Source organism: Chiloscyllium plagiosum, unplaced genomic scaffold (assembly GCF_037043375.1).
Source record: "Chiloscyllium plagiosum isolate Xiang-an unplaced genomic scaffold, Cpla_swu_hap1 HiC_scaffold_9, whole genome shotgun sequence".
NCBI lineage: Eukaryota > Metazoa > Chordata > Chondrichthyes > Orectolobiformes > Hemiscylliidae > Chiloscyllium > Chiloscyllium plagiosum.
Window position 1 is genome coordinate 80,448,720 of NW_028270147.1, and position 20,157 is coordinate 80,468,876.

The window sequence follows — 20,157 nt, forward strand, 5'->3', positions numbered from 1 at the left end:
CCTTTTGTATAAACACAAAAGATTCCAGATTTGCACTGGATGCAAACTTTACTTTAAATTCTGCTGACCGTTGCATTGTTTGGTCAATTGAAAAAGATCTGGACCAACCTAGCAGAAAAAGCCTGGTCAATAATTATCATTGGTAAGAGAATGAGAAGGAAAGAGAGGCAATTAAAAAAAAAGTTTACAGACAATGTGTTAAGAGGAAACAGCAGAAGTATCTTACCTGGAAAAGAAGAGCTCAGACAGCAACAGAAAGTAAGGGAGAGCAATTCACAGCAAGAAAAGCATGATTAATTAGCAGTCAAAGATTCCTATACATTCAGTAATAATAATGGTTCATGTTACACAGATCTAATCACTACATACTGATATTTCACGCTATATCTAACAGAAAAATTGTGATATTTTAAGAGACGCACAATCAAACATTTGGCATATTTAATAAGCGCTCATCAGAATCAAGCAATCCAATATTTAAATATTTGCATTTTTCAGACCTGTCCCCACAATCAAAATTTGCAATAGTTACCTGAAGTGAGATTGCAATTGCAAAAAATTAAATGTACAGAATATTCATACAAGAATTTTAGAACAGTCATCAGCTTAATGACAACACATATAGCTGGCATTATTATTAACATGGATCACAATGGCCCGTGATAATAAAATAATAAATGCATTCAAATTGAAAATTAGTGCCATTATATTTTCTAACCACTTTCTCATAAACTAAACAGAGGTAGAGAAAGGGATGAGGTTCTGCAGAGAATATTGGAAACTAGGCAGTAAGTTAAAAAGTAGGTCCTTGGGGGTGGCAATATATGGACTATTACCAGTGCCATGTACTAGTGAGACTAGGATTTGGATAATAGAGCAGATGAATGTGTAGGTGAGGAGCTGGTGCAGGGGGCAAGGAGTCACATTTTTGGAATATTGGGATCTCTTCGTGGGTAAAAATGACCTGTATAACAGGGACAGGTTCCCCACGAATTGGAAGGGTACCAATTCCTTATTTCAGAAAGAAATAAATTTGCAAGGCTATGGGGATGGAGCAGGGGAAATGGAACTGACTGAATTGTTTCCAGGAACAATAGTGGAGGTGAATGACATCCATCTACACAGTGGTAACTCAATGATGTTGTGCAGGTAGCTCTCTTCAGCAGTCAGCAGCCATTATCCATGCCAATATCCTGAGCTGGAAACTTCCAAGCAGTGGGGTTGGATCAAATGAACTTAACTCCAGAATGTCTACCAGGGGAGCATTGCAACTTGGTTTACAGGAATGGTTCAGGTATCAGGAATTTCAGTTATGAGGATAGACTGAAGAAGTATGGATTGTTCTCCTCAGAGAGAAGGCAGCTGAGAGGAGATCTAACAGAGCTTTTCCAAAACTTTGAGCAAGTTACATAGAGTAGATAGGGAGAAACTTCCCAATTGTAAAACGGAACGGGAATGAGAAGGCACAGATTTAAAGTGACATGCAAAAGAAGCAAAGGTGAAATGAGGACAAGTTTTTTCACTCAGAGAGTAGTTAAGAGTATGGAATGCAATGCCTGGAAATGGAGTGGAGGCAGGTTCAATCGATGCATTCAAGGGAGCATTGGATGATTACTTAGATAAAGGAAAACACAAGGATACATGGGGAACGATAGGAGATTGATACTTGGTAATGATGCTCATTTAACATTACGGTGGCTCAGTGGTTAACACGGCTGCTTCATGGCGCCAAGGACCCAGGTTCGATTCCACCCTCTGACAACTGTCTGGGTGGCGTTTGCACATTCTCCCTGTGTCTGCGTGGGCTTCCTCCCCTAGTATCCATGGATGTTCAGGCTAGGTGGGTTAACCACGGGGAATGCAGGGTTACAGGGATAGAGTAGCGGGCTGGGTCTGGAAGGGATGCTCTTTGGAGGGTCGACATGGACTCAATGGGCTGAATGGCCTGTTTCTTCACAAATTTTATCCTATGATTCCCCGCTAATGTGATGGTCCGGGCATGGAGGGCTGAGTGGCCTTCTTTTGTGCCATAACACTTTGGTGATTCAGTCCCAGTAATGGAAAAGCCCCTCACCACTCTTCCCGATGACACTGCCTCTGGACAGGAAAGGCCCAGCCCATTTGATAACAGAAGGCACATGGATACCATACTCCACTTGGGAGCAGAATTCCACTCCCACCTCCCTCCCTGAGAAATACTTCATCTCAAACTTAAAGTGAAATAACACGCCTGAATACTTTGTTTGATTTTTCATTGTGAGCAATTTCTGGATTCCTGGTGACTGGTATCATACTCTTCAATACCTTCGTTTAGAAACAACCATTAATGAATAAAACAGTTTAGCTTGTTAAAAGTACCATCTGATTTACTGATATTATCCATCATTTGAAGAGACAGAGTCACAATAGAATCTTAAATAATTTCTAGCAGCATGTCCCCAATGAGAAAAAGGCGGAATTGCCTCCCTAATGAGATGCCAATGCCCACATGCCACGTAACCTCCAAAGTGAAACTTAAGTGGAGAATGTGCTCTCGCTTTGACAGAAGCTGCTCCTTGTATTGTGAAACAGAAGGAAACCATATCAGAAGCAAGCCTCAAGCAAACCTAACAAATAATCACATCGCCCACCAGAACCAAGCCAGCTCCTTCCTCATGCATTCAGAGTTAAGCATTATTTAAATCCAAAACTCTGGTCTGCAGCTCCCTTCCAAGCCTCTGAGTAAATTCAAAATAGCTTAGTTGGGAAGGGAAAAAGCACCACTTTGCCTTAGTTATGGTGCAGAGCTCAGCAAGGCAGACCTGTTAAATCGCCGCCATCTTGGATTCCCCAAATTCAATCTTATTACGTCACTATGATCTCCCTCCATGTCAGATTGTGAAGTCCAGTTTGCTGATCATAATTATTTGGTGCTTTGACACAGTGCTGCTTTAGAAATTTAGCAGTTCTTTCTCATCCATCATGCCATGTCATTAGTGCTCTGTTCGAAGGCAGGTCCTGGGCTCATTACCTGCTGATGCTTCACTCTGAGCTGGACTCCTGGCAATTTTTCTCAGTGTTGGTCTGTCATTGCCGCCCACTCTCAGAGGTAAGCAAGAAGGAAGATACATGTCTACGACAGTGGCATTGGCCTTATTCTGAAATACACACTGGGCACCTCGCCATCAAAGCCAACTACACTCTCCCCTCCTTCTTACCAAGGCCTGAAACTCAACAGAAGTTGAAAACTTTCATTATTTCATGCCTTAGAAATAAACCATTGACCTGTGCTAGAGTTAATGCCTCACTTGAGCCTTCTCCTATCCCATTTTGTTTAACTGTATCAGCACATACTTTGATTTATTTCAGCTTTACATATTTATCTAATTTCAACGAGTCTGCACTGTTCATCAATCAAACACAAAACACGTCGGGGGAGAAAATACTCAGCAGGTTTGACAGCATTTGTGGACAGAGAGAAATTGAGTTAATGGTTAGAATTCAATATGGCTCTACTTCCTTTCATAATGAAGGAGAAATGAGATGGGTTTTAAACCATCTCAAGGAGAAGGTCAGTGACAAGTTAAGGGGCCAATGCCATTCTGCTGTGCCAGCTGTGGAAGGTATTGTCATGCAGAATTGGCCTCAGAGATGCCACACACCCCGGGTGCAGTCCAGTGTTTCCTAAGAGAGACAGATGCCACTACTCCACTGACTCTCTCGCACTCTCTTTCAGTGAATGCCCCCTTTTCACTTTCTAATCCGGCATCAACACTCCTCTTCTCTATCAGTCATCCTTGATCCCCATTATCTTGTACACCACATCCCCATCTCTAGATCTTCATTTCTCCTCCAAAATCCTTGAACATGTTGCCTCCCAGACCCACGTCCAGTATTACTTAAACACCATGCATGAATCCCTCATGGTCTGTCCACAAATCCACCAGACACAAATTCCTCACAGAAAGACGAGTTGAGACCCAACATTTAATCCCTAATTTAAGCATACTGACATTTATTTACTGTCTAGTTTACAATCAATCACTCTCGTTAGTCTTCTGATTATTTCTAGTACCTATTTCCACTTCTAGCTTTGCACCAGTCTGCTCCTGTCACTGTATATCTGCTGATAAAAATTCATTAACCCCTTCAACCTCATTCACCACTTCATTCCACCCTTGTTAGCTCTTCAATAGACTATTCTAAAGTAATCCTAACTGCTCACACACTTTTCCTCTTCTGGAAATGTTTGGTTATCCAAATCGCTGCTGTCCTTATCCTAACTCAGATGAAGTCCTGTTCACTCATCACTGCTGCTCTCACTGACCAATAATGATTCTCTGATAGGCAACTTCGGATTAATCATTTTCCTTATTTTTAAATGCCTTGAGGTCTCAGGCTTCATCCCTCCATATTTCCATAATGCCATCCAGTTCCACAGCCCTCTGCAATACCTATGCTGCTTCAATTCTAGCCTCTTGGGCAGTCCCAATTTTACCCAATATTATTTGTTCTATTCAATTGTACCTGCAGTTTACAGACTCTGAGCTCTGAATTTCCCTCCATGAACGCTGTATCTTAAATCACTTAAGAAGCTCCTTAAAACCTCTCTGACCAACCATTTGTATATCTGTTTTAATATCTCCTTATTTGTTTCAGTGTCAAACTTCACTCGATAACACACCTGTGAAGTGGAATGTTTTAATACATTAAGGATGGTTTTTAAATACAACTTGCAGTCTTTATTGCTCTTGTTCAGCAATACATTTAACATATTTATGTGCCACATTTATTTCATCTCAATGTCTTTCACTGGGCATACCTACATTTCACTTGTCACCCCAATTATTCACTAGGCTCCTAGTTTCCTTATTCATTATTCCTACCATTCAGTCTATCTAAATTATGAATGTCATTACCCTTCATGCTATTCTTCTGTGCTACCTCATTAGTTCAATGTGCATATCAACATCTCATTAGACTATGCCCCTCTTCACCATAAAGGTAAACTGGAGTCACACAGAGAGTGTAGACTGAATACATGCAATGACAGATTTTGTGTCAGCTGCAATGCATCAAAGCTATAGTTCAGTGAGTGGTCTATAATTTCTGACTCTTATAGTTCATAATGAACGATGGAACAAAACTAAAAGAGCCGTAATAACAGCCTTTACGTTTTCATTTATAATGGTGATAAATAGAACTATGGGACAAACACAGTGTTGCAAAGATTGTACTTTGATGCTGTTTAAGTCCAAACCAGAGTTCACAGTAAATTCCTAATTTCACACTAAATATATCAAACTGAACTTCAGCTTTTAATCAGAAATTTAACTATATTGGCAGGATCATGAATCTCTGTGGTTTTTAAGTTGTTGTGAACTGAACTGTCCCAACATTTGCTGCATTTCCATTAGCCATTTGTTTCGGTCACAGGACTGCAAGAATACTGTTCTCCACGCAGTCCAATGAAGGTTACTAAAGGTACCATTGTTGCTCAGCAACCTATCCCCTCCCCTTTCTACATTGACTTCCTAGGTGCAGTTACTAAGGTTCCTTCAAAGCATCTCCCAAACCCACGCTCTGTACCCACTAGAAGGATAAGGGCAACTGTTGCATAGGAGCACCAGCACCTGCAAGTTCCCTCCAAAACAGACAGACTGACAGACACACATACACATACACACAAAGACTACAGGACAGCAGCGGTTCAAGGAAAAAGCTCACTACCATTTTCTCCAATGTAATTACAGATGGGAGTTAAGTGTTAGCATAGCCAGTGATGTTAACAAATAAAGAATAGGTAATAACTATAGGAACTTTCCACCGCATGGAACGGCTAAGGTGAATAGCACAGATGCCTTTCAGGGAAAGCTAAACAAGGTGAGATGAAAATGGATGGAGGAGAATCATGCACCAGTATGAATTAGCTGGACTGAATGGCCAGATTTAGTGCACAACATATTTTTTAACACCCTGTAATCTCCCAACAAACCCTGGTGACTCCAGATGAGACGTGGAAACAAACTACCAGGCTCACGTATGGTCACTTGGGAAAGTGATACTTCAGAGGTAGACTGAACAAGGAGAGCAGAAACCTGCCCTGGGTGAATGACAGTCACTATAAAATATAGGGAAATAAAAAACAAGCATTGTTATTATCACTTCACAGCGCCAGAAGTTGATCTCAGGGATGTTTCTGCAATCGTTGTGTTTCAGAGAGATTACTTGCTGTCAGAAAGCACAGATTGACAAAGTGGGACCTCACTGAAGTATCCCAGCCCATCACTGCTGCAAGATCAGTTCCCTTTTAGGAGTAAAGAGGTACATTTGTACACGATTGCTCACAGTTGGGGAAACAGCCTTGAAAATCCTGTGCAGCTGTATACTGTACACATCCTGAATGCTGTACAAGATGGAGTCTTATTGCATTAATGTGGTTTACATTGAGAAATCTGAAAGGAATAAACTGGCTCTAACACCACCTTTTTGTACACAAAAGCAAGGAAGAAGGATACAAGAAACAGAAACGTGAATATAAAAGTAGGTTTATTAAGCAGAAAGCAGATTGAAGTCAGCAACACAGTAAGTGCACTTACAATACCGAGAAAATAAAGTCAGAGGGAGCCAAGTGTACAGAGTCAGAGTTAGAAGACAACAATGAACTCTCGCTGTGTTAGTAAGAAATACTCCAAAGCAAATATCGCAGTGATAATGAACAAGAATTTGACCCAGAGAACCGGTCTTTGCCTCCAGTTGGATTTATACCATTTGGGCAGACTTACAGTCTGAGGATTACAAACATCAGCATTCAGTCACTCTTAGGAACACTGGAATGATACCAGGCTTGGAAGGGTTAAATTAGGAGACTAACTTCCATAAACCTGGCTTGTATTGCCTTAAGACATAAGGATGAGAGGTCAACTAATCACAGTATTTAATTATTGAGTCATAGAGCTTTACGATACAGAAGGAGGCCACTCAACCCATTGCATCTATACTGGCTCTCCAAAGAACTGTCCAACTAGTCCAAATCTCCAGCCTTATTTCCATGGCCCTCTAAATTCATACTTTAAGAGGACATTTGAGAGCAGAGATATAGAAAAAAAAAACACACATTCTCAAGGAAAGAGGAAATACTCTAAAAATTAGAGTTGGCCATACAAAAGTGATATTCAGAAGTTCGCTCTCATGTAAAAAGATACCGGAAATCTGGAACTCACTTCTCTAAAGCGTCCTAGATAATGGGAAATTTAAAATTTAAGAATGAGCTCTGTTGGTTTGTGCTGGTCAAAAGAAGGGACATGGATCTAAGGTCCTAGTCTAATTGAATGGCAGAATAATGGCCTGTTTCTGTCCCTAATGCTCCTCACAGTTAAATAATCAATCGCCACTCCGTAGCTACTTGGTGTACTAACTCAGGAATCAAATCGGAGTGAAAATAAACACTTTCAGGAAGTGGGGAACAAAATAATGAATGCGCTGGAATACTCCGAGTAAGACTCTCTGGATTTGAACTCAATAACTGAGGTCCAGTTTGGATATTAATGCTTCAGATCGACGTGGAGGACAGGTGTAACGATGGAAATCCCCAATGGATTCCACATGGCCATATGTCCCTGATAAAGGTGACAACAACAAAGAACAACTATACACACTCCAAGTCCATGCAGAATCTTTCTTATAGAAACACTCATGAATGCTAAAGTCGCACAATTGCTTTTTTTTTGTTTTGCATGGCCTGTCAAGTATACATTTACTGGGATAGAACAAGGTTGCATTTATTCTGTAATGAATGATTTCCCGACCGAAATTCCTTCTATTTCCTTTCCTCAGGCCCTCTTTGAACAAGTTTGTTGAACTTCTCTAAAGGCAGGGTGGAACTGAGCCACACAACCCAGGAATGTTGTTTAATTGTGCCACTATCCCTAAGTGGGCATTGAACAAAAGAAGCTGCCAATCTAGATCCCTAATGCAGGCGGAGCACTTGAGCAAAGCAGCTGATTCCAGTGTCAAATGCAGTCAGTGCTGCATGGAAAACAGGCCTATATTTTTGAAGGAGAAAGTGAGCACTGCAGGTGCTGGAGATCAGAGTTGAGAGAGTGGTGCTGGAAAAGCACAGCAGGCCAGGCAGCATCCGAGGAGTAGGAGAATTGACATTTTGGGTATAAGCCCTTCATCGGCCCTCATGCCCGAAATGTCGATTCTCCTACTCATTGGATGTTGCCTGACTTGTTGTGCTTTTCCAGCGCCACACTCTTGACTATATTTCTGTAGGACTAAGTTAAAATTCACACAACACCAGTTTATAGTCCAATGGGTTTATTCGGAAGTACTAGCTTACAGAGCGCTGTTGCTTCCTCGGGTAGCTAGTGGGACATGATCATAGGACACAGAATTTATAGTAAAAGATCAAAGTGTCAAACAACTGTTGCAACGTATTGAACAAACCCAGATTACTGTTTAGTGTTTAATCACTTAGAATGGGTTGCAGGTTTCAAATCATGAATAAACCTGTTAGACGATAACCTGGTGTTGTGTGATTTTTAACTTTGTCCACCCCAGTCCAACACTGGCAGCTCCACATTCTGTAGGATTCTATATGAAAACACAGTCTAGTGTGCCGTTATCTCAAGGTTAAAGGATGAAAAGGAACGCTCATTTCAAGGGATTTTTCAACAGTTACAGCAATCTGGAGGTCCAGTACACCTGAAAGGAAAGGAGTGCAACACATATTTCTCATCCAGGGCATGTTTCCTTGCCTAGGACTCTCCTGCTTGATGTTGGTGCCTGTAGTCCTGGCAACTGGTGTTTGGGCTTTCTGTTGACAGGATCATCCAAGGGGTGCTGGGGATCTGCCTGGCAGGGAGAAGGGGCAGGGGAAATCTTCTCAATGGCCTGAAATTTCTTCGTTTCATGGAGGTTTCTGTGAGCTTTGTCTGCCTAGAGGTTTTTCACAGTAGCCCTCCATTTGGACACTGACACGTGAAGAAAAATCCTGAGTCGTGAGCTGTGGAGCCTCCACATTAGCAACTTTGCAATCTCGCTCCTAAATCTCTCACGGGGTCTGGTCCCGTGTTTGTGAAAGCACTAGAATGGCTGGGGCAGTCTGATGGAGGTGTGCCTTTGTGTTTCTTTTGATGTACCTGAAAATCACACGCTCCTGTGCCTCTACCTGACCTGCTGATTCCTGGGGTGCCTCATAAGCAGCGACTGAGTAGACGTGGAACATATAGTGTCATGGAGATGTACAGCATGGAAACAGACCCTTCAGTCCAACTCTCCATGCTGACCAAATATCCCAACCCAATCTAGTCCCACTTGCCAGCAACCGGCCCATATCCCTCCAAACTTTTCCTATTCATATACCCATCCAAATGCCTTTTAAATGTTACAATTATACCAGCCTCCACCACTTCCTCTGGCAGCTCATTCCATACACATACCACCCTCTGCGTGAAAAGGTTGCCCCTATTTTTAATCTAATGTTTGACTGTCCTGGAACAAACAGGGACACAGGTTGGTTCGGACGACTTGGGGAAGTTGGGGGTTGGGGGGGGGGAGGTTTGATGCACTCAGGATTTGATTGAATTGGCAGGAACTAGACCAAGTTTGGACTTACAGAATACCTACAATCCTGGTTCGGAAGCCAAGTCAAGAACTGTCCAAATGTGTAGGGTTAGAGTGAATGCCAAAGGTGGGTGCCAAGGTTGAAATAAAGGAGGTCTCCAAAATTGTACGGCCCAATGCAAAATAATTGGGTAGGCTGGGACTCAGAGGTGGTCTCCAGCAGCATGAATAGCAATGTTTCTTCTCCTCCTCCTAGTAGTCTCCAATAAGACATGGAAATTACAGAAATGGGATTCTTCCCGTCCTTTGCTGAACTTACCCATCCAGGTGCCTTTTAAATGTTACAATTGTACCAGCCTTCACCACTTCCTCTGGCAGCTCACTCCATACACGTACCACCCTCTGCATGAAAAAGTTGTCCCTTGGGTCCCTTTTAAATCTTTTCCCTCTCACCCTAAACCTATGCCCTCTAGTTCTGGACTTGCCCACCCAGGGAAAACACCTTGTCTACTTACCCTATCCATATCCCTCATGATTTTATAAACCTCTATAAGGTCACCCCCTCAGCCTCCGACTTTCCAGGGAAAACAGCCTCCTCTATTCAGCTTCTCCCTAAAGCTCAAATCCTCCAATCTGGCAACATCCTTGTAAATCTTTTCTGAACCCTTTCAGGTTTCACAACACCCTTCCGATAGAAAGGAGACGAGAATTGCACACAGTGTTCCAACAGCCACAACATGACCTTCCAACTCCTATACTCAATGCTCTAACCAATAAAGCATACCAAACACCTTCTTCACTATCCTGTCTACCTGCAATTCTACTTTCAAGGAACTATAAACCTGCACTCCCCAAGACCTTGCGAGAATTCAGAAAAATGTGAGGCGATATGATCGAGTGCATAAAATTCCTAATGGGTGTGAAGGGGTATTTTGCTGAATGACCTCTGGCTGGAGTGTCCAGGGCTAGGAGGTCACAGTCTCATATTAAGGTGTTGACATTTAGGAGACTGATGAAGAGATATTTCATCACTGAAATGGTTGTGTGATTTTTTAACTGTCTACTTCATGGGCTCAGTTGTTGCGTACCTGCAGGCTAGAGATTGAAGGATTGTTAGGTAGAAAGGAAATTAAGGGATTTGACACTAGTAGAGTTGACCTTCATCAAACACAAAGGGTTGAGTGGCCTACATTCTCAGACGTTATTGTTTATATCCTTATGTTTCAGTGGCAATGTTTTCTTCACATTTTCCATTTATTCCTTTACACAAATCCTTAGTTTCTTACGGTTCACATATAGATTGTTCTATGATCCAAATGTTTCTTCCTATTCCTGCCCAGTGTCCAATATCATCCTTGACCCCAGCCCCTGATTCTGTAAGTGGAGCACATTGATACATTTTGCTTAGCTAAAGACGCTATTCAAATCCAATCCTTTTGGTTTGCTTCCAATGTTTGAAAACAAAATCTGTAAAACAAGACAATCAAACTGCTGATGATTGAAATCCTCATCCTGAAAGTAACGATTAGAAAAATCTGTTCTGAGTTACGTCATGTAAGGTCAGCCTAAAATATATTCTGCTTTCTTCAGGCAGTCCTGCTGTATTACTCTGCTTCCTCTTACTGGGTGACCTCTGCTGCTGATCTGTATTGATGCAGGCAGATTAACAAGGTCAATTCTCACAACAGCTCAAGGGTGATCAAAATCTAGGCTCACGTAGGCAACCCCATGGAATGGAAATGTAAGGAAATGAACAAGCTGACAATCTCCACTAACCGGTCAAGATTTTAAGGCAAAGCCACAGAATAGATGGCTGTACTGAGTCAACTGGCCTTGCCTCCTTTTTTTTATTCATTCACAGGATGAGGGCATTGCTGGCTAGACCAGCATTTATTGCCTGTCCCTAATTTCCCAGAGTTTAGCTAAGAGTCAACTGTTGTGAGTTTGGAATAGACCAGACCGGGTCAGGTTAGCAGTTTTCTCACCCAAAGGACATTAGTGAACCAGATGGGTTTTTGTTTTCCGATAATTGGCAATGGTTTCACGGTCATCATTAGACTCCAAATTCCAGATTTTTATTGAATTCAAATTCCAGCATCTGCCATAGCAGGATTTGAATTTGAAAACGACCTGGGTCTCTGGATTACCAGTCCAGCGATAATACCACTAGGCTATTGTCTCCCCTGTTATTCAGACAATAACAGCTGTTTCCTGCTTATGGATGCAGTGAAAGTCCATTAGAGAAAAGAAAAACAATTACCAAGTGCCCAATTTCATAACCTTTGCACATGGCCAACATGCATGGAAAATGTTATAGGCTGATTTATTCCATTCCTAATTTCCCTTCGATAATTGGTGAATTCAGTGGAACTTTGCAGAGATAGTCAATAGGAAAGAGCAGAGTAAAAGCACAGGGCCACATGTACCTTAACAAGTAAGAAACCAAAACATAGTTCTGGCTGACTCAATGATGACACATAGCTTCTATTCTCTGCCAGTACAAAAAATACTATTCTTTTTCATCACAAAATACTTTATTTCTGTACAGATAATGGAAGAGATCTAGGTATGGGCATGCATGCACCCTGGCCATCCCTACTAATTCCAGGACGATTTTAAATACTCAGAATGGGGGAAAAATGGTACACTTTCCACAATTCACAATTCCAGTTATATGAGAATATATTCTTATGAAACAGTAAGGGGGAGAGAATACAGTTCTTTAAACTCAGGTACCCTTTAATATTTCCAGATTATGGACTTCCCTGCCCAGTTTTCTAACTACTCATGGGTTTATGGGATGATTTATAGCCATGCTGTCAGATAACCTATATTATAAGAACTTACAGCAGGAGTAGGCAATTCAGGCCCTTGGACCTGATCCACCATTTGATACAACCATAGTTGATCTCATCGCGGCCTCAACCTCACTTTCCTATCCACTCCCCATAACCTTTTGATCCGTTACTAATTAAAAATCTGTTCATTTCCTCCTTAGCAATGCTAGAAGAAATGCAGAGAGCCATGGTCCTTATTTCTCCTCCCATACTCGCTCCCAGAAACAAACAGTCTTGCCACATTTTCCTGTCTGGAAGTTACCGCTCAAAGACAGTGTGAGAGGATGCTTTGACAACTGTGTTTCCTGGTTTCTATTACTAGGAGAAAGTGAGGACTGCAGATGTTGGAGATCAGAGTCAGGAGTGTGGTGCTGGAAAAGCACAGCAGGTCAGGCAACATCCGAGGAGCAGGAGAATCAACGTTTCAGGCATAAGCCCTTCATCAGGGAGGGCTTATGCCCGAAACGTCGACTCTCCTGCTTCTCGGATGCTGTCTGACCTGCTGTGCTTTTCCAGCACCACACTCTTGACCTTAACTTATTAGTGTACACTGAATCAAGATTTAGCTAATTTATTCTCTATCTTTCTAAGGATTTCAGTATTTCTCTAATGGTCAGCAATGGAATGTTATCCATCAGCTCTGAACTATTAATCTCACCAACGCAACATATTCCATTAAAAACGTGACTTCAGCTTTCCGAGCTTAAGACCTTCTTCGGACTTCGCTCATCTGTTTGAATTAATGCCCATTAAGAACTGTAATGTGGCACAACTTGAAACTGGCTCCTTTTCAAAATGCAATGGTTTTAGAATGAACCACTTCATTCGCCATAGTTTTCACCTCAGAAGTAAATGGTGAAACATTACTCAAGGTTAAAGCTTGAGTTGATTTTTTTTAATTTCAAAGTACGCTTCAAATGTACAGAAGAGTTTGGTTTGTATTTTGTTTTGATGAAACAAATGTACTTCCTCCTCTCTGGTCTCTGGAGTAGTCCTTAGACTGGTCTTCAATTAGAATCCAATTGCATTCATTGGAACCAACCCAAGATTCACAGTGATAGTCCCAATCTTTGAGTTTTCTGGGGCTTTGAGAGCAGGGATGACCATTAGAGGGGCTCCATTTCAGCAAGAAAGCCAATGATTTAATTTTTTCCTTATTTCAGACCTTCTTAAACAAAATGGGGAAGGTTTCAGGATTTTTATTTTGAGAAAATGCAATTAGAGAAGGCAAAGGAGGATTGAGTAGAAGCTCTTCAAAATTAGGTGTGGTTTGGATACTAGGAACAAGGAGGAAGTGTTTATTCTGGCAGGAAGGTTAATAAACAGAAGACATCTAAGATAGCTGGCAGTAAAGCTGTGGGGGTGGGTGGAGATGAGGAGAATTTTATTAACACAGTGAATGGTTATGATTTAAAATACAGTGCTTGAAGAAGCAGGTTTGACAGCAATCTTCAAAATGCAAGTGGGTAATCTTACAGAAAATTAAAACAAAATGTGTAGGGTTATCGGAAAATAAGGGAGTACAACCAAGTTGATCATTTTGGCACAAGCACGATGGGTGAATTGTAAGATTCTGTACATTTTGAGCTAAGTCCCCGCAGTTTGCCCCTCAGTGACAAACTTAAGCCTACAGCCAGAAATAAAACACTATAGTGTAAAACACATCTGCTTTTACTGGTAGGAAGTGGGATGGTGCTGGGGTTGGGGGAATGGTTGCTGCAGGTATGTTCAGAGTTCAAATCATTTTTCACACACACACAAAACACAGCTATTACTTCATCCCTACATTGTTTTAAAGGTCAGTATTTTGGAAGAAACTGCTTGGCAAGTCTTCATTGTTCGAAGAATAATGGAGTTAAAGGAGCTGCAGGTCATTGTGACGACAGTGTCACCTGAGATATGTCAATGCATACTGTCGATAATGTTTTCACATTAATGGTTAGCATTTATCATGCCATTTGTAAAATCTACCCTTTCACTTTGGAGCCTTGCCTTAAAGCTTCTGCAAAATAAGTATTTTGATGCTGTTGTCTCTGTTTAAAACTAAAGCATAGTTAAGAGAGCCATCTTTTTAAAATAAGTGCGTTTTGCTAATTATTTGTCGCCACAGACCTTCTTGCACAAAGCTACATCAAGTGCCGGTGTGAATCAAAGTGTACACAGCTCCTACCACAAACAGCAGCCTTTTAAAAAAGACGAGGGCTGATCACAAAACAAAAATCTAAGTGAACCACTGCAAATAAATCTGTATCAAGCCTCAAAAATATATTGATGGCTCTTTGCAGTTACTGAAGAAACATATCTGAAAATCCAATTTGTACAAGACTGACTGCCACACAGCTGGACTGAGCTAATGATGCTGACATTTCACTGGTGACCTTCATTTAATCTCCTCTGCACTATTAGGGCCCAGTGAGGCTAATAAAGCTTCATTTTACACTCAGCATTATTCATAACCTATTATAATTTCCACCAGTAAGGTGGTTTAAAGAGTGCTCAGTTCCCACAGAGAAACTGTGACATGTATGTACAGTTAAAAATAAATCACAAAGTTAACTTTGCTTCTAACAAACATCTTTTTTACGAATATTGAGATAAAACAATGATGGACTTAAAATGTACTAGTTCACATTCTACTGCTTTAGGTATATCAGTTGACAAAAATAAAAATTATTCAATCTATGAAAGCACATAGCAATGCCATTACGGACAGAGTGCCAGCATACAGTCATTTGATGCTTATAATATGAAGTTAATTCACGTGCTTCAATTATTCAAAGACCGGCTGACAGACTTACAGCCTAATCACGCTTGTTAATCTCTGGATTGAAAGGATTCACATTAGAGTGAGTGATTCTGAAGAGTGGGTAATTTAGTGAATGCAAGGTGTGGTGCAATGGGTGGACACGAAGTGATCCACAGTTTTGAGGTCCGATTGAATGTGCTCTGTGTTTTAGTATTTAAGTGGTCTAAAATCAATTAATCCACGAACACTTCAATGTGTAAAATGACAGGAAGGGGTGTGTGAACTTGTATTTACTGTGCGTGCGCTGCCTACAGTATGTGCATAAAGATGCACAAGACAAGTACAAATGCGTGTTCAATTGGCAGCACTCCTGCCTCTGAGGTTCTGGGTTCAAGCCCCACTCCAGGATTCAAGCACCACAAATCAAGGCCTACTCTCCAGTGCAATATTAAGGGAGTACAGTATTGTTAGAGGTGCAGTCCTTTTAGATCAGATGATAAACTGAGACCATCTGCCCTCTCAGATGGATATAAGATGATCCCTCTTTGTCAGAAATACAAAGGAGATATCTTCCCAGAATTAATTAGCAGCACAAAAATAGATTTTCTAGTCATTTACTGTTTATGGGAGATAGATGTAGGGAAAATTATCTGCTGTATTTCCAACATTACAACAATGACTACAATTCAAAGTATACTTTAATGGCTTCAAGGCATCGGAGGACTGTGAAAGGTGCTATATAAATGCACATATTTCTACTTCTCAATATTTACAATAATTTACTACTATTGCTCTCATTCTCACGAAAGAGTCAAGATTCAGAATTCATGCCCTGATGTAAATCTTCCCTCCCATACCAAGGTCTAAAATACCCACCGTTGTGTCGCTGTTGAGGTGGGGACGCTTCTATGAGGTTTGCAGTGACAAATAAAAGTAATTCCCCATTGGGGAGGTTTCTGGGCAGGGAGGAATTCTGCTATGAATGTGAAATCTACAGCTTGACCTGTGTTCGTTTTGTGATCCTGCATCCTGAAACTGGAGATAGTGGATTCGGCAGAGCGAAGCTGGAAACTTCCACAGCTTATGCTGGTGGATCCTGAAATCATGGAAACCGCAATTTGAGTTTGTGAATTTTTCAGTTTGAGTTTGTGGAATCTGCCAAGTGAGACTGTGATTCGGATATTGAGGACTGAGGAGAGCAACGCTGTTGATTCCGTCGGTTGCAAGTGTGGACTCTCCACATTGAGACCGAAGAGGAGAACTTTGGAATCTGGAGAATGACTCTGTTTGGTGAGATTGTGGATTCTACAGTGAGTTGAAAGATTCCGCAGGCTCAGTTATGACTGCTTAGTTTGAATTTCTGAATTTTGCACAGCAATGACTGTGGACCCTGGGGTTTAAAGATCATGAACTCAACAGTAGGAGGTCATATGATCTGTAATTTTGAGGTTGGAGATTCTAAACTTTAAGGCCATAATACCCACAGCTTGAGAATGTGGATTCCACATTTTGTGTTCTGGATTCTGCAGATCAAGATTTCAGACCTTGCAGATCAGGGTTGTGGATTTTGAAGTTAAATTGTCAATTCAACTGTTTCAGACTGGGTTCTGTAGAATGTGAGCGTGGATCCTGCAGATTGAGATTGTAAATTTTGCAGTTAGACAATTTCAGACTGCAAAATTATATGGTCTGAGGTTGTTGATCTTGCACAGTGAGTTTGTGGCTTCTTTATTTAACAATTTTAGATGCACCCAATTTTGTTTTTGCCATACACGTCTGTCTTGACTACTTCTTTCTCCATTGTTTATTCTTGCCAGACTGAGGCCTGCATTCTGTGCTCCCAACTAAGGTCCCTTCATCTCCTCCCACTCTGGAAACTTGCCTCTCCTTGGATTCCTACCACTTCCTCTCAGTACACTTCCTTGTTCCTTCTCAACTGCTGGCATATTGAGCCTGAATCAACCTATATTCTGTGGCTTCCATGAGATTGTGCGTCTCGTATATCTCTGTCTTGTCGACAGCAGTAACCCCCAACAACTCCATTTGTCTTCTCTCACTGACATTCTCCCCCTTGCATATTCTGAGGGTCACCCTCATGAGTGTCCTCTGACCCCTGCTCTCACTCCACTTCTCACCACAATCCCTCCACCCACAGTTCACTGGCAGATTAGCCAACACTACTGTCTGTGGATTTGAAAGTCTGACTACTCAGGATCAAAGGACATTCATCCACATCCTCACTGTGGATGATCATGTTGACATGGACGTTGACCACTTATTCCTTAAAACAAATCTCTGAAGGTTTTTTTTTTCCTTCGGCAGCCCATTCACATGAATCGCAGCCAAAGAAGAAAGTTTTTACAGAGACTTTCTCACGGGTCCACATACAAAGCAGCAAGAAACCGTTTTCAAAAAATGGGTCAGATACAGTTCTTTGGATTAAAGTGATCAAAGGGTATGGGGTGCGGGCAGTAACAGGGTACAGAGTTGAATGGTGAGCCATGATCACACAGAATGATGTGCATGTTCAAAGGACCCCATTCTCTATGCTCTATGAGAGAACACAATCCCTAGAGGAATCAGACATGAGTTCAATGTAACAACAGACTTGCAAAATAAAAGATTTCTTCCCAGCCTTTTAGTTTCAACTAAACTCTCATTTTCCCTACCAGTTGGATAGAATGATTACTTCAAAAGAACATTAGAGCAATTTAAGGGATGAAATGGTAAAGTGTTGTGTGCTTTGGAGGAAGTCCAGTGTCTCTGAAATTCTGCCACAACAGGGTTATTCCTTGCCTCATATCTTGACTCACTAGAATGCTTGCTTCCTATGAATAATCAATAACACCAATGTCATGATACAAGGTCGCTACCAGGATGATAGATGAACTAGATGGACCTGTGTTTTCATTTGTCCACCACCCATTTATTCTCACTTCTACAGGTAGTTGTCATAACATACTCATTCCTCTGGCTATCCAAATTAGATCTGAGAATTGAATGAGTCTGTGGATCAACAGGCAGGAAAGAAATACTGCACTAGGCACAACAGAAGACAAGGCTCAGTCTTTACATTGCTCTGGGATAGTTAGGGAGCATGAAACCACCACATCCAGTTACAGCAGTTTTGAAAAGGGCAGCTCGTCAAACCTGCTCCTCATCATCTTTGTCTTCTCATTTTCAAAATGTATCACTGTACTGGAACAGACTATAAATAAAATGGTTATAAAAATGCAATCAAGTCTAGAATTATAGATAAGGTGATTGCAAGATGGTAGTATAAAATCAAGGAGATTTATATAACGCTAGAAACCACAAAGGTGGAGTTGAAATGATTTGTAAGCAGAAATTAACTCCCGATATTAAACAGTCACCCAGAAATCCCCTGCTAGTATCCATTCCAGCCAGAATTTATTCACTTCCAGTTTCATGCAAGATTTATTTTGCTGCTCTAGATGCCACATAACTTAATTCACATTAAAAAAAAAGACTCAAATGCTTGAATTATGAACCATTTCTGGTACAGTGATACTTGGAAAGAAAGATTAACCCTGGTGTCATGACACCTTCGACAAATTTTGAGCTCTCTGCATCTCCCTTTATTCAGAAAGGAATTTAGTTAAAATTTACTAACCATGAAAATCCCTTGATCTTCCTCAAGTAGCTGAGATATTGCAGTCATAAAACATATAGACACCATACTGGAATCATTTTAAATCATCTGTTGCATAAAACCAAGATTTTGGCCCTGCCTGCTTCCCCCCCGCCATGCTCTTCCTTCTAAGATTTATTTCAATTATCGAGAGTCCTTATTTTAACCTACTTCACCCTTTACCTTTCATCTGTTTTATTTTACACATGCAAAATTGTTTGCCACAAGGCCAGAAACAAGTTGCAAGCTTTTTCTTTCTTTCCTCAGGTTGAGGGGAGATTGATGGAGGGTGTCCTCATTGTGTCAGTTGAATGACAAGTCAAAATTTGGATCCAGTTTGAACCAACATTTCTAACTCCCAATACAAGTAAAGCATCAAGCCAAGTAATCCCGCACTACCCATCCAGGAGACTGTAGTGTGATCAATGGGAAGGTCAATAGTCTAACCACTGGCAGCTGAATGCAAAGAATTTCCCTCCAGTCTATTATAACCTAACCGTTGACACTGTTTCAGACTAAAAGGAAAACATTCAACCCCTTCCCTCCTCAAACCTTCAGTTGTTTGGGATAAGTTTTATCAAATCACAACACACTCGCTTCCTCGTGTCAGAGAAACTTCATTGCACATGATGCTAACATAACAGACAAGGTATGCAACAAACACAGGGAATGTTTTGAGTAAGAGTCCAGTATGACTCTTATTCAGAACAGTTCCAAAGAAGAGTCATACCAGATTTGAAATGTTAACTGTGTCTCTATCTGCCACCAGAACTACTCCAGCATTCTCTGTGTTTATTGCAGATTTCCAGCAACATTCCCTTTATGACAGGGAATGTGCAACTCCTCTGAGTCTTTATCTGCCAAAATGATGATAAGTCAGTCCTCCCTTTAAACTAGCAACCAGCTTTATTATAGGTAGATGTGCTCCCCTATGCACCATTAGTGTGGGTAAACTTTCCCTGTGAAAGAGGGAAGACTCAAAATCACATACGCCATCTCTTGATTTGAAGACATCTCATGATCATGTTTAAACGATTGATGTTCACACAGCAGCCAAAATGAAAATGAAAAGATTTGTCAAACATTTTTTTCTCAAGGCAGAGCCCCAAATTAGTAATGAATCCACCAGTAGCTAATTAGTGAACCTGGAGTCTAAACACTTTGAAAGGATATCGGAGCTTGCTGTGTTTGTTCAGTGATTTTCAAAAATACTTCCAATTTAACACTAGACATATGGAATGTAAAATCTTTGCACGTTATACAGTTTCCACCTGGATTATTTTGGACACAGCGTTATTAATGAATAGTTTTCATGAAGCTGTCCAATTCAACAACTACATATCCTTTCAAATATTTGCCATTAGTGTCCAAGT

The 20,157-nt window shown here is 41.0% G+C and overlaps 1 protein-coding gene across 3 annotated transcripts in view; it reads right to left on the minus strand.

Moving 5' to 3' along the window:
- The window catches only part of nos1apa (nitric oxide synthase 1 (neuronal) adaptor protein a), a 386,732-nt gene that overhangs the window by 10,434 nt on the left and 356,141 nt on the right, over positions 1-20,157 (minus strand). The window lies entirely within an intron of this gene.